This window comes from Mustelus asterias, chromosome 3, assembly GCF_964213995.1.
Source record: "Mustelus asterias chromosome 3, sMusAst1.hap1.1, whole genome shotgun sequence".
NCBI classification, from domain to species: domain Eukaryota; kingdom Metazoa; phylum Chordata; class Chondrichthyes; order Carcharhiniformes; family Triakidae; genus Mustelus; species Mustelus asterias.
The window spans coordinates 75,358,303-75,372,361 of NC_135803.1; positions in this window are offsets into that span (position 1 = coordinate 75,358,303).

A 14,059-nucleotide genomic window follows, 5' to 3' on the forward strand; every position below is an offset into this window, starting at 1 on the left:
AGCACATTTAAAGATTGAAAAAATATATACTCGCCTTTGACTAACAATCTGTGAGCTGGGAGAAAACTAAAATTACAGCTCCCAAGAAATAAGATTTAACATATTCCACAATACTATGTAGACACACACACACACACACACACACACACACACACATGCATACTATATAGGACTATCCTTAGGTTACATGCCGAAGGTGGGCAGGTTCATCCAAGGGAAAGGAGCAAGTTGGATCGAAAATTGGCTCAGTGACAGGAAGCAACCGGTAATGGTCATTGAGTGTATTTGTGATTGGAAAACTCTTTCCAATAAAGTTCTGCAAGGTTCCTAAACCAGGTCTCTTAATGATTTAGACTTAAATGTAGACAGTGCAATTAAGAAGTTTTTAGCTACAAAAAAATGGCTGTGTAGATATTAAATGGACCAGCCAGAAAAGAAGCAAATAGATGATGTCATATACATGGATTTTAGTAAGGCGTTTGATAAGGTCCCCCATGGTCGGCTTATGGTGAAAGTGAGGAGGTGTGGGATAGAGGGAAAGTTGGCCGATTGGATAGGTAACTGGCTGTCTGATCGAAGACAGAGGGTGGTGGTCGATGGAAAATTTTCGGATTGGAGGCAGGTTGCTAGCGGAGTGCCGCAGGGATCAGTGCTTGGTCCTCTGCTCTTTGTGATTTTTATTAATGACTTAGAGGAGGGGGCTGAAGGGTGGATCAGTAAATTTGCTTATGACACCAAGAGTGGTGGAGTAGTGGATGAGGTGGAGGGCTGTTGTAGGCTGCAAAGAGACATAGATAGGATGCAAAGCTGGGCTGAAAAATGGCAAATGGAGTTTAACCCTGATAAATGTGAGGTGATTCATTTTGGTAGGACTAATTTAAATGTGGATTACAGGGTCAAAGGTAGGGTTCTGAAGACTGTGGAGGAACAGATCTCTAAAGGTTGCCACTCAAGTGGATAGAGCTGTGAAGAAGGCCTATAGTGTGTTAGCTTTTATTAACAGGGGGTTGGAGTTTAAGAGCCGTGGGGTTATGCTGCAACTGTACAGGACCTTGGGGAGACCACATTTGGAATATTGTGTGCAGTTCTGGTCACCTCACTATAAGAAGGATGTGGAAGCGCTGGAAAGAGTGCAGAGGAGATTTACCAGGATGCTGCCTGGTTTGGAGGGTAGGTCTTATGAGGAAGGTTGAGGGAGCTAGGGCTGTTCTCTCTGGAGCGGAGGAGGCTGAGGGGAGACTTAATAGAGATTTATAAAATGATGAAGGGGATAGATAGAGTGAACGTTTAAAGACTATTTCCTTGGGTGGATGGAGCTATTACAAGGGGGCATAACTATAGGGTTCGTGGTGGGAGATACAGGAAGGATATCAGAGGTAGGTTCTTTACGCAGAGAGTGGTTGGTGTGTGGAATGGACTGCCTGCAGTGATAGTGGAGTCAGACACTTTAGGAACATTTAAGCGGTTATTGGATAGGCACATGGAGCACACCAGGATGATAGGGAGTGGGATAGCTTGATCTTGGTTTCAGATAAAGCTCGGCACAACATCGTGGGCCGAAGGGCCTGTTCTGTGCTGTACTGTTCTATCTATCTATCTAGAATTCAATCTGGAGAAGTTATATATGAAGACTGCAAACAAGGCAAGGGAATACCCAACAAATGGTAGAACCCTCAGAAGTGAGGAGAAACAGACTAACTTTGGAGTGCATGCCCACAGATCCTAAAACTTGACAGGGGGATAAGGTGGCAAAAAAAGAAATTCCTTTATTAGCTGAGGCATGCAATATAAGAGCAATGAGGTAATTCTAGAACTGTAAAAATCACCAATTAGGGCACAGCTGGAACACTGCATACAGTTCTGGTCACCATATTACAGAAAGGATGTGATCATATGAGAGAGGAGATTTATGAGGATGTTGCCAGGACTGGAGAATTTTAGCCATATTGGAAAGATTGGATAGGCTGGACTTGTTTGCTTTGGATCAGAGGAGGTTGAGAGGTGATTATAATTATAATATTGTGAAGCACCTAGGGTTAGTGTTATATATTTAAAAGGGTTGCAGATTGCTTTAAGATCTGATCACATGACTTGATGGTGATGTCATTAGGTGCTTGCATAGACTGCTGTTTTACTTTCAGTTTTTACTCTGTGCAATGCAGAGACCATTTCTTTCAATTAATCTTTTTGTTGTTGGTTTGAATCGACGTGTGCAAACCATAGGTTTTCTTTTTGTTTAAAACCCACAACCTCTAACATAGTTAGGACATTACAGTTAGGAAGGGCCCATTCCCCATAACAGAGAGGTCAATAACCAGGGGCATAGATATTAAGTAATTGGCAGAAGAATTGGAGGGGAGTTGAGGAAATTATTTTTCACTCAGAGGATGGTACAGTCTGGAACACACTCCCTAAAAGAGTGGTCGGGGCAAAACCCGTCATTCCATTGAAAAGAACACCTGGATATGCACTTGAAGTGCTATAGTCTAGAGGCTACAAACCAAAAACTGGATAAACTGGCCAATTCAATAATCCAACATGTTTAGAAGTTCCTCCTGAACTCACTATTGGATTAACTAGTGGTGGTCTAATATTTATGGCCTTTAGTACTGAACTCACTACACAAACAGAAACATTTACTCTATTTCTTTCTACCCTTACATAATCTTGAGGACCGCCAACAGGTTATCCCTCAATCTTCTCTTCCCTTGAGAAAAGGGCCGCAATCTCCGAGGTATAATCTTTGCACCTTGCTGCGTTACTGGAGGGGTGATTAGATTGAGGAATATGGTTAAGGTGGTGCGCAGGAAGTAACACAAAGGGATTGGACCTAGGGGCTTTTTTTTACATTCTATACAGAATGGCAGCAGACTTGCTACTTGACATTGTTCCCCATCACCAGTTCTTCACTGGTATGGTAATGTATCTGAAAGCTGCTGGAATTTCAGTTCCCTCACAGTTATCTTACTCCCATCAAAACCTCAATGAGAAACCTCTTTCAGTATCTTTGCTACTTCATTGGCAGACTACAGATGTTTTAACTGCAGCACCTTTTGAGACTGGGTTGAAAATAAATGCCTGGAGGACAGGTTTAACCTGCACTGAGATTGCCAGCACTGTCGCCACTCTCTGTGAAATGGCTCAATCTTTACATCTAAGTGAGCGAGACCGTGTGAAATCAGGCGCAGTTCCACACTGTCAGTCATGGAATTAATTAAGGAAAAGGCAAATAAATCTCTCCTGACTTCAAATATGACCACAGCTTGGTCAGAAGTGAGTGTCACATCAGGAGCTCTCAGAGTGCACACACGGCTGATAAAAGATGGATGCATCTCTTGCTGTTAAATCTCACCCCCACTCGATATTACCTGCTGTGCAGTTCCATTACAGCTAAGTCCCTTCAATGCCAAGTGTCCATTCCTCACTTGCAAGCTTTGACAAGAAACGTTAGCAGGATATTTCCCCACTGGGGGCATCATCTGCTGTACAACTTCCGTAATTGAGGGCTAGTGTCAGGATTTGTTGGCTTCTTACTCTAGAACAGGCTGGAGGCAATGGTCTTTTGCTCAAAACCATTATCTACATGCTAGTTATAAAGATTAAACAAGATCAAGGCACAGCTGGAGCTACTCGCTGAGGTGCTTCTCACTCATCTTCTCTTAGTGAGTGACATTGTCCCTCATGCACATGCTCAATCACTATCATGGTAGCACAGTGATCAGCACTGCTGCTTCACAGCTCCAGGGACCTGGGTTTGATTCCTGGCTTGGGTCACTGTCTGTGTGGAGTTTGCACATTCTCCTTGTGTCTGCGTGGGTTTCCTCCGGGTGCTCCGGTTTCCTCCCACAGTCCAAAGATGTGCGGGTTAGGTTGATTGGCTATGCTAAAAAAAAATTGCCCCTTAGTGTCCTGGGATGTGTAGATTAGAGGGATTAGCGGATAAAATATGTAGGGATATGGAGGTAGGGCCTGGGTGGGATTGTGGTTGGTGCAGACTCGATGGGCCGAATGGCCTCTTTCTGTACTGTAGGGTTGCTATGAAATTTCTATGACATCATTAGAGTTAACCCTTTACACCCCTGAGTCTTTATCCCCATATCATACACATCCGCCTACACCTCCCCTCAAAGTCTCTTTAGTGGTTTCACCAGTCTTCCTGAATGAGTGCTGAGTTCCTTCTGAGGTAGTTGGAAATCCATTTGCTCGGTTCCTGAGGGCTATCGTGCCTGGTTTCCCTCATTTGTGGTTCTGTAGGTGTGACATTCTGCTGAGGTTCAGTGTACGCAGCTCATCCTATTAATGGTTTTCTGTCCATTGAAATCAGGGCAACTCTGTTCCATCGAATGATGATGTGGAGATGCTGGCGTTGGACTGGGGTAAGCACAGTAAGAAGTCTCACAACACCAGATTAAAGTCCAACAGGTTTATTTGGTAGCACAAGCCACAAGCTTTCAGAGCACTAATCCTTCATCAGGTGAGAGGGAGTTCTGTTCACAAACAGGGTATATAAAGACACATATGCCCTGTTTGTGAACAGAACTCCCACTCACCTGAAGAAGGAGCAGCGCTCTGAAAGCTTGTGGTTTGTGCTACCAAATAATATATGTTGGACTTTAACCTGGTGTTGTGAGACTTCTTACTGTCCTTCGAATGATGCCTGTGTTTGACCAGGTATGATTTTCGTTGCTGTAATTTCTCTATTCACAGTACCTTCTCACTGCTGGTCTCTAATCCACACCAATTCTCTCTTTTCTAGAGTGGAAAGATGAGTCCAGTGTTGATTAAAAGTACTTGGGGGGAAGGAAAGGAAGTTGAGTTTTTCACCTGTGGCCCATCAGAATCTCACAATGAGGTGAAACTGTCTGGAAAGGTGTTGAGTGAAAACTGAGCAGAGCGAGCTTAAAATCATCATTCTTCCTTGGTAGGCTTTTTACAGAACATACTCCACGCTGTCTTCATGGGGAAAACACAGAAACATTTCACAAATAGTGGGGAACCAAAACACCAGAGAAAATAAGGAACTCAAGGAAATTACAATTGGTAAAGAATTAGTTCTGAATGAATTAAAGGGACTTCAATCAACAAACTCCCTGGCTTTGCAGCGCAAGGTTCTAAAAGAGGCCGTCGAGATAGTGCGTGTATTGATGTTTATCTTCCAGAATTCCCCAAATTCTAGAATGTGCCTGAGTAGGCGCCACCTGGGAGGGTGCACCCCGTAATGTGGTTGGGCACTCAAGTCTCTGCCAGTTCCTCATGCGAGTGTGCCATGCCCATTTCACCGTGCACTGAGCCGCCAACCTAAAGCCCACCAACATGCTTGTATCTGTGCTGGTGCTTGGTGTGGAGAGAGGGTGTGACGTGGGTAGATCTGTCAGCAGCACCTCCTCACATGTCAATGGAGGCCCCTGGGGGTTCCGGCCAATTCTGGAGGATGGCTCATCTGAGGGTGGAAGACAACTGGTCAGTATTATCCCTCAGAACATAGTCAATGCCCGTGCTAGGCGGCTGAGTGAGACTGATATCAATGGCATCACGGTAGCTTCACGGTTCCAAAATGACTGGAGACTTTTGTTTACAATTCCTTAAGAGACAAACCGACATTGTTTTCATTCTCCACCTGTCCTGCTCCTGTCCACTGGACTCTTAACTTCCTCTGAGATGCTGGCCTCTCCGTGACCTGAGGACCTTTCTCCAAGCTCAAGGATGTCCATCTCTCAGGTACTCGGGGATTTGGATTTTCAAACACATTCACTAAGGTGCTTTCTAGGAGGTTATTACATAAAATTAGGGCTCATGAGATTGGTGGTATTATATTAGTATGGATTGAAGATTGGTTAACGGACAGAAATAGAGAGTAGTTGCAGACTATAACTAAGGGGCAACTTCAAGGAGCAGTCCCCAAGATGAATTGGTGAATGTTCACTGCTTCCTAGGCTGAAATGGTTGTCCTATGTGGAAAGATTAAATAGACTAGGCCTTTATTCTCTGTTCATTTTACTCTTCTGACTATTCTACATTCGACACTGCTAACTGTCTGAATGTTGTTTGGATGCCTAAGGATGTCCAAATGATCCCTTATTGTTTGTTTTACATTTTTCTCCATAGTTTTCTATAGGGAGCTGGAGAGATGAAAAGCTATACTGCCTCTTAGAATTCTTGTGAGGTAATTGGACCACTTGCTGCACAGAAGTCAATGGTTGTGCTTTTGGCATAGACACTGTCAGCCACCTCAAAATGTGGTCCTTGGGCCTAAAGGCACTGCAATCAGTACCTTCCTCCTTCTCAAGGCCCTCTCTAGGTCTCCGAAGACCTGGAGACAGAGCCCCATGTCCCGCTAGCACCTACTTGCTGAGGGAGGGCTGTACTGCTTTCTGAGACATTAAACCGAGGCTCCCTATGTCCTCTCAGATGGGTGTAAAAGATCCCACAGCCCTCTTTGAAGATGAGCAAGGGACTTCTCTCTGGCTACTGACCAATATTTAACCCTCAACACCTAAAACAGATTGCTTATTCATTATCTTTTTGCTGCTTGTGGAATTTTCCTGTGAGCAAATTGGCTTCCATGTTTCCTAAATTACACCAGTGACAACACTTTACAAAATTCTTCAGTAACTGTATTTCACAGCATTCACTGCACAAAACCAGGCCATTCAGGCTCCACTTGAGCCAGTTCCAACCCCCATTTAACCTCATCAACATATCTTTCTATTCCTTTCACCCTCTTGTGGTTCTTGAGCTTCCTAGTAATAGTATCAATACTATTTGCCTCAATGAATCCATGTGGTAGCATGGGTGAAGAAACATTACCTGAATTCTGTATTAGATTTACTAATGACCATCTTATATTTATGGCTTCTAATTCTCAACTTCTCGAGGGGTGAAATAACAGGGCAACATGATGGCACAGTGGTTAGCACTGCTGCCTCACAGCACCAGGTACCCAAGTTCGAATCCCAGCTCGGGTCACCGTGCGGAGTCTGCACATTCTCGCTGTGTCTGCGTGGATTTCCTTGGGTGCCCTGGTTTTGTCCCACAGTCCAAAAGACATGCTGGTTAGGTGAATTGGCCATGCTAAATTCTCCATCAGTGTACCTGAACAGGTGCCAGAGTGTGGCGACTAGGGGATTTTTACAGTAACTTCATTGCAGTGTTAATGTAAGCCTACTTGTGACACTAATAAATAAAACTATTGCTCACCCCCCCCCCACCCCCCCCCAATCGTTCTGCCCCGTCCCGTGGTGAGCTTGGTGGCAGGGACCAATAACTTGGGTAAGAAAATACCACCATTTTCCTGTCTCTGTCTCAATTAGGTTGTTGGCAGAAAGGCCCTTGGATGTCCTACTCACCCCACCGTTAACTGAGGTCCTGAAGTGGACAATTACATTCCATTTAAGGACCTCATCCCATTGCCACAAGTATGAACTCAGTATGAGCGGAGACAGGGGGAACGACAAGTAAACCGTGACATGTTTTCTTATGGCTTCCAGTGGATGCCGTGCTTGATGGATGATCCCTGGGGAGGGGCACACTATGAACCTCCTTCCCACTGTCACTCACTCACAGTGCCAGGGTCCCTGCACAGCCTGAGGCCTCTGATGGGTGTGGCACTAGCAGCAGTCGCCATCTCCATGGCAGCGCCACTGAGTAGTACCGGAAAACTACTGGCCTCTCATCGGCCGGCCCATCGCCGAGGGTGGGGGGGGGGGGGGGGGGGGGTGGGGGCAGAGGCAGCTGGCCTCTGATTGCCCAGCAGCTCTCGGGAGGTGGGGGGTGGAGGGCAGCTGGCCTCTGATTGGCCAGCAGCTCACGGGGGGTTGGGGGGGGCGGTTGGGCAGCTGGCCTCTGATGGGTCGGCAGCTCTCGGGGGTGGGGCAGCTGGCCTCTGATTGGCTGGCAGGTCTCGGAGATGGGGCAGCTGGCCTCTGATTGGCCGGCAGCTCTCGGGAGTGGAGCAGTTGGCCTCTGATTGGCCGGCAGCTCTCGGGAGGGGTGGGGGTGGAGCAACTGGCCTCTGATTGGCTGGCAGCTCTCGGGGGTGGGGCAGCTGACCTCTGATTGGCTGGCAGCTCTCAAGAGTGGGGCAGCTGGTCTCTGATTGGCCAGCAGCTCTCAGGGGTGGGGCAGCTGGCCTCAGAGTGATCCTGGGGTAAGGCCCGCAGCTGGCCTGCCAAGTACCTAAGCAACACACGATGAGGGTGGGGGGCCTTCCTGAATAGAGGCGACATGGGCTCTCCAGCTGGCAGACAAGAGCCCGCTCGCCTCCAAAGCATTCCTCCACACAAGCAAAAACACCATTAACCCTGTCGAACTCTTTTATAGACTTTGACTTCATCAGGTTACATCTCAGCCTTCTCATTTCAACTGAATCAAGCTTTAGTTCATTCAATCTTTTCTTATAGTTATTCAATTTAATTCTGCAGCCTTTTATTTTTTGCAACCTCTGGAGTGCCTCTGTATCCTTTTTATAATTAGGAGAATGGAACTGTTTACAGTCCTGGTGAAGAGCTTTGGAGATGCCCTGATGCTATGAAAGTGCTATATAAATTCAAGATCTTGTTGAGCGCAACCTATTTACGATGTGTGGATAGATTGGGAACTCCAGCAACACGGGGTTAAAATCAGACCAGCTTGTTCAGGGAGCCTTCCTCACATCTCCAGTGTAAACGTCGCAACTGATGGTTTAATTGTGCCATCAGTACACAACAGAGGCTCCAGCACCTCAGTTCATTGTTTGTTTACCTTGACACTACTTAACCCTCAATTAGAAGGGTTTCATTAGAAATTTCATTTGCTAGCAGATGTAATGAGCCCTGAGGGTCCTGCTGTGCAAACACAGCCCTATTGTCTGAATCCCAGAAAGCCACAGATGTCATTCTCTGGAGAGCTTGAGCAGGTTAATGATATCACAAGCTGTTCAAATAAATAAATCATGATGAGCATGACCCTGATATAAATCTTTGACTGAGCACTGATTTGCGTACTGCCGCCACTGGTTGCAAATGACTCTCTGTTTCACCACAGCCCCAGGGTAGTTGGGGGGGGGGGGCACAAATGATTTAGTTTTTATTATTTTATTTGCCAGCTATTCAGATTCATCAAGGGACATTAGCATGGTGACGGGAGAAAGGTTTTGAAGCACTAGGATAACATCTCCGATGATTTAACAAAGCAGCCCTGACAGAGATATAAGGGAGGAGGTGGGGGGAGATCCTGTCGACACTTAGTCCGATCATCACAAACGACTGGCTACCTTGTATGGCCCGAGAGTAACATGCAACCCGCCACCTGGTTCTGCTCTTGGTGAAAGATTCAGTTCCATGAAGAAAGCCATTCCAGGTGCCTCCCAGCACCAGGAGGGCATGGGCATGTGCATGCACCCACTGTCACTAAGGGGCATGCTTTCTGACTTATGCAATCCCAGGCCGAGGCCTTGACTGCTGGAAGATCGTTCAGGAAATCTTGCACAGAGCTGTTCATTTTCAAAACAAAAATTGTGTGAACGGAATGAGTTATTTACCAAATTCCTGATAGGAATTGCTGATAGGAGCTGCTAGGGAGCACAAAAAAGAAAACTGCCCTTTCTATTATACACTAAACCACTGGAGAGATGAAAAGCCCATTCCCCACTGTGCCCACCCCCCCCCCCCCCCCATTAGATTAGCTGACCGGTTTACAGGGAGTAAATCTTTCATTCTGAGTTTTGAACTCACAAATTTCAAATACTGTTCTTTCCTGAGCAGAGTGATCACAATCACTTGAATGGTCGGGCCTGTGCAATTAACTTTAAATTTCATGGACTAGTGAGGGGAGATATTATCAGCCGGAGTACCCTAATGCCTCCTGCTGCAGAGTGTAATAAATTTGGATTTCAGGTCAGGACAGGGTTTGACTGCACCCTACCATTCTGTAGTCTGTGAGATTTCCAGCCTCAGTCCACCATGGCAATTGGGGGAGCATCACTGGTACTGTTAAGGAGAGGTGGTGACATAATGGTGACTGATTCAGGAGTCCAGGCTAATGCTCTGGGGATACTAGTTCAAATTGCACCATGGCAGCTGGTGGAATTTGAATTCAGTTCATAAATCTAGAATTGAAATTAGTCTCAGTAATGATGATCACAAAACTATCATCAACTGTTGCAAAAACCTCTCTGGTTCACAAATGTCCCTTTATGGACATACAGGTCTGGTCTACATGTGTCTCCAAACATACAGCAATGTGGTTGACTCTTAACAGCTCTCTGAAGTGGCCTAGCAAGCCACTCAGTTCAAGAGGAAATTAGATGTGTGCACAGATTGGTAACAAAATGAATTGGACTTTATTTACTCAAAAAACTTGTTGTAGTGTTAGGATCACAGAATCATAGAGTCACTACAGTGCAGAAAGAGGCCATTCAGCCCATTGAACCTGCACTGACAACAATCCCACCCTGGCCCTATCCCGGTAACTCCATGTATTTACCCTGTTAATCCCCAGACACTAAGGGGCAATTTAGCATGGCCAATCAACCTAACCTGCACATCTTTTAACTGTGGGAGGAAACCGGAGCACCTGGAGGAAAACCACACAGACACGGGGAGAATGTACAAACTCTACACAGTCACCCAAGGTCAGTATTGAGCATGGGTCCCCGGTTTTGTGAATCTGCAGTGCTAACCACTGTGCCACCGTTCCGCCATTAAGATGTAGTCTCCAGGTTACTCCTGGTATCACAAACGAGTGAGCGGGGCTGGTTCAGGGGGAGATGGGACCTGTTACAGAGGCTGATGGGTTGCACCTCAACAGAAGTGGGACCAATGTCTTCATGTGGTGATTTATTGGCATGGTTGGGGAGCGTTTAAACTAATTTGTCAGGCAGATAGAAAGTAGGATGTAGCCTTAGAAGGGATAAACAAAGTGCACAAAGGTTTGGAGGAAGAGGTAAGAAACAGCAAGATATTGGTTTTCAATGCAGGATTGGAACGTGACTTCTGAATCACTCCGGGTTCCAAACCTACACTGTGTCTGTGCTGTTCACCTAATGCTATGTTGAGATGGGAGGTACGAAATGGGTTGGAGCTGAATTTGGCTTCCAGTTATTGCTCTGGGCATTACATGGAAACAGGAATCAACTCCAGATTGCCGATGCTAAAAGCCCGAGAGGCCAGCCAAGATAGGGCTTGACGTTGCCTTACAGAATGGAGATCAGAGGGCCAGCAGGGTCATAGTGCATGCAAGGGGTCAAACGGTCAATTGGAAGGTAATTGATCTGCTCTGTTTGAATCATCCAGTTTTTCCATTATTTTTATTGATCAACCACATCACATAATGGTTCCCCACATTGCTCCCAACAACTGGGCTCATGTCCTCCAGGTCATTTGCTTCTCCACGTCTCCATTTTGAAAATCTCCCCCTGGCTCTCTCCCTTAACAAGTTCTTCAGAGACTTTAACAGTTAATTGGAAGTGAGTGGGTTGCTGTCTTCTCCACCCCAACCCCACCCTCAATTTGAAAATATCAGCACATTCTGAAGGCTGACACAATCCAGGAGTGCTATTTTTGAAAAAAGCGGCATACCTGCACCTGACCTCACCTCCACGTGTTTTTGAAAATCAAACTCAAGGTATTCTGAAGAGATAAAGAAGGAAAGAAACGAGGAGGTGAATTCCCACTCACCTGAAGAAGGGGCTTGGAGCTCCGAAAGCTTGTGTGGCTTTTGCTACCAAATAAACCTGTTGGACTTTAACCTGGTGTTGTTAAACTTCTTACTGTGTTTACCCCAGTCCAACGCCGGCATCTCCACATCTGGATTATCAGTCACAGGATGTTTAGGGAACAGTGATCAGAGTGTAAGGTATAGATTAACGCTGGAAAAAGACAAAGAAAAATCCAAAGTGAAAATATGAGATTAGACGAGGGCTGGTTTCAATGTGGTGAGGACAGGTCTGACCCAGGTACATTGGAATCAAAGAATGGCGGGCAAAATTGTAACAGAATAACAGGCTGCCATTAAAGAGGAGATGATTAGGGGACATTTGCAGTACATTCCTGCAAGGGGGAGAGGTTGGTGGTTCACCATAAACAGAGTTCCCTGATGACACGAGATAGAGAAAAAGATGAAGGAGAATAAAAGAGCATAGGACTGATGTCAGGTCGATAATACAAATGAGAACGAGACGGAGTATAGAGGGCTCAGTGCAGAAAACAAAAGGCAAATAAGAGAGGCAAAGAGGGAGTATGAGAAAACACTGACAGCTACCGGGAATCCAAAAGTCTACTAACAGCATATAAACAGGAGAAGGGTCATAGCAGGAGGTGTGGAGCTGATTCATAGAATCATAGAAACCCTACAGTACAGAAAGAGGCCATTCGGCCCATCGAGTCTGTACCGACCACAATCCCACCCAGGCCCTACCCCCATATCCCTACATATTTTACCTGCTAATCCCTCTAATCTATGCATCCCAGGACACTAAGGGGCAATTTTAGCATGGCCAATCAACATAACCCGCACATCTTTGGACTGTGGGAGGAAACCAGAGCACCCGGAGGAAACCCACGCAGACACGAGGAGAATGTGCAAACTCCACACAGAGACCCAAGCCGGGAATCGAACCCAGGTCCCTGGAGCTGTGAAGCAGCAGTGCTAACCACTGTGCTACTGTGCCGCCCACGGTAAGGATTAAGGATCAGAAAAGAGCCAGTCAGACAGCGTGGCTGAGGTACTAAATAATTACCTTGCATCTATATTTACCGAGGAAGAAGACTGCCAATGTCATAATGAAAGAAGAGGTAGCTGAGATGCAGGGTTGGCTAAACATTGATGAAGGATTGATATTAGAAACAAAAACAGTAAATGCTGGAAACACCCAGCAACTCAAAACCGAGGAAAGATAGAAGTGTAAAAAGCTAGTGAAAGGGGCTGGGAGAGAAAGAACAGAAGGGAAGGTTTGTGATAGGATTGTTGGCAGAGGGGGGCAGGAGATATTTCATTGTCATGAATAAAACAAAGGAATAAAAGGTCTGTCCAGGTGAAGTGTGCAGCTCGGTGACCAAGTGCAAAGTCAGCAAATAAACTGAACAGTAAATAAAATGAAAGAATATGGAGACAGAGATTAGGATCTAAATTTGTTGAATTCAGTGTTGAGCTCAAAAGACTGAAGTGCTTAGTTGAAGATGTGGTGTTGTTCCTCAAGATTCAGTTGAGTTGCATTGGAACACTGCATGGATAGGGAGATCAGAGTAGGAGCAAGGTGGAGAATTGGAATGACAAACAGTAGGAAGATTGAGGCTATGTTTCAACACCAAACAGAGGTATACTGTAAAATGGTCACCATGTCTGCATTGGTCTCTCCAATATAGAGAAGGCAAAATCATCCGCAGTATGGGATTTTACAGATTCATTCGAGCAAGACCAAAAATCCCCACCTGAGGTCAACGGAAATTTCCGTTGTCCACCCCTCACCCGCTCTGATTCCCTGGCAGGCGAGGTGGTCGAATTCCAGTGTATAGAGTAAATTGAAAGAAAGCATACGTAAATTGCTGTTCCTTTGGGAAGGGATGTTAGCAGCCTTGGATGTTGAGAAGGGAAGAGGGAAAAGGACAGCTGTTTGATATTGTGCGTTTGCATGGAAAGTTGCCATAGGAAAGGAAAGGGTTATTGAGGCAACTGAGGAGTGGTTAGCCTGTCATAGATTGAATGATCCCTGTGGAATTCTGAAAGGTGAGGGCAGGAGAAGATAAGTTTGGCAGCGGCATTAATTGGAGGTGAGGAGAAATATTGGAGGGTGATCCAAATAGACAAGCTGATGGAGTGGAAGGTGAGGAGCAGGGGAACCCTACCATGGTTGGGAGGGAATGAGAGGAAGGGGTGAGGGCAGAAGTGCTGGAGCCTCTGTTCATTATAATCTGTATAGATGATCCAGGGAAAGGAATTGCACCCAGTCTTTCCATATTTGCGGGCAAGGCCAAAGCCAGGAACAGCAGCAAACAGTGGATTTGAATGTACACAAACTCAGAAAGAAGTTGACTTAATCCATGGGTGGACAGTGGATACCACCACAACCCCCACCACCCCAAAC